Here is a 2,110-nt window from a genome sequence, read left to right as displayed (position 1 = left end):
AATTTAACCCATCCAAGTCCTGATCTTTGCTATAACATCACCACAGGAACCATGCATTTCTAAAGCTGCCCCATTATCTGATTGGGGCCTATAGAGAAAGGACAGTAATGAAAAATTTTCATAATACTATATAATTGGACGGTAACGCTGTAAATATAAAAATGAAAGCTGAGGCTGAGAGTGACTATAAATTGTGATGATGGGCCTCTCAGTGCAGCCGTGCACGCTCCAGTCAGTAGTTGAGGAGTTTGAACTTGGCAAGTCAACTCGGGACTCCGGAGACCTGAGAATGGGATTTGTAATTGGAACGCCAGTGTTCCTGCTGACACCAGCAGCTCAGTCCGGGTCTGATAATTACACGGTGCACTTTAACTCTTTTTCAGTAGGCCGTATATATGTATGTAAAGGCCACCTGGCAACTCGAGCATATTGCGATTTGTACTGAAATGACACATATGCGATTCAGAGCACAGAGAGGGAACGTTGTGCCATCCAGAGTTTATTCAGATCACTCAGTGACAGAGGGAATTACAAAAATATCCACAAGTCCAAATCTAAAGAGCTACTTTCTTGTTTAAAAAAATATTAATACTACATAAGGTGACAAAATAGCCATGTTATGACAAACGTATTACAGCTCAGAATCAGAAGGTAGTATATCTGCCAGCCAGCTGAGCTCGTGATGCCTTGTTGGAATTCAGGAGTTAATGTTTCCTTTTCAAACTAACAAATACATCAGCACAAAAAAACTATATTGGAAACATTTTTCACACTTGGTCACCGTAGCTAATCTGATCTGACATGAAGATGAGAAACAGCAGCAGGTGTGGCGTTACACCAGTGTGATGCACACGCCCACGTTTGCGTTTTTGTTTCCTGCCGCAGATGCAGAGTAAGCCTTTCCCTGATTTTGCAGTCTTTCGATATCAACCCTTAAAAGGAGACACAATGCACTTTCAAATAAATTACCTGAGTGTGGCTGGAAAGCACTCAGGTTTAGAGGAGGTCCAGGCTACAGCCGGGAGACACGAGTTAGTCCTAGATGTTATTTTGATTGTCCGCAGAGAGAGGATTTAGCCAGGCTGCTTACTCGTATCTTTGTGAGGAGGTCCTCTGGTTTGAAGGCAGATGATCTGACAGACACTGGATGGAGACCGGAGCTTTTCTGCTCCCCAGCAGAGTCACCTGGATCTCATCAACCTCATCAGCAGCAAATCCACCCAAAGAGGAGAGGACCTCTCAACCTATCCTGGCTCAGAGAGTAAGAACATGCAGACCAGTGGCAGACGATGACAATACTTCATTAAATATAACATCAGCACAGTTATATCTGGATGACATAAGGAGTGAAAATATGAATCGTGCACATCAGCTGATCTTCTGATCTTGTGTCATGTGGCAGCCCTGTTTTAGAGATCCCAGGATGAATCGGCTCAGGGATCAGCTACTGCTTCAAAGTGGCCTGACGTCTGTGTGGTGACAGCCGGGCACCTGTGTGACACTGTTATTGACATGTTCCACTGTAACATGCTGAGGGCTTTTTGGGAGAACAGAGCTTCAGTACTTGTGCCCCTGGTAAGATTTACGTCCATGCAGGGTTTTTTCTTTTTTTACAGTTTTACAAAATTAAAATCATATTTTGGGGTCATTGTTTTAACATGGTGGAGGAGATCCAGCAGGCTTCACCTGAGGTGAAGTACAAGTGTGTTATGGTCCCGGCTGTTGGACCCGAGTGTTCGTTTTATAGTCTTAGTCTGTCTGCTGTTTAGATGATGGCTGTCTTGTTTATTTCTTGTTACTGAAGTCTTGTTAATCATTTTATTGTGTTTCCTTTTATGGAGTTTTTAACTTTCTATTGTTTCTCTTGTAAGAAATCCCTTAGTTCTGTTCTCAGTTTAGTCTCGGTTGGTTTCCACTTTTCTCTGTTACATGACTGCTGCGTTCTTTCAGGAAACATCGCATAATCTGCACTTTCCTTTAGTCCAGTTTGATACAGACATTTCCAAATCTGTGTGTGTGTGTGTGTGTGTGTGTGTGTGTGTGTGTGTGTGTGTGTGTGTGTGTGTGTGTGTGGGAGCGTGTGGGAGTAACAAAGAGAGATAGAGCAGGA

The sequence above is a fragment of the Pundamilia nyererei genome, unplaced genomic scaffold (assembly GCF_000239375.1).
Source record: "Pundamilia nyererei isolate P.nyererei 1_Seehausen unplaced genomic scaffold, PunNye1.0 scaffold00133, whole genome shotgun sequence".
In the NCBI taxonomy this organism is placed as follows: domain Eukaryota; kingdom Metazoa; phylum Chordata; class Actinopteri; order Cichliformes; family Cichlidae; genus Pundamilia; species Pundamilia nyererei.
This window is presented reverse-complemented; position numbering follows the sequence as displayed.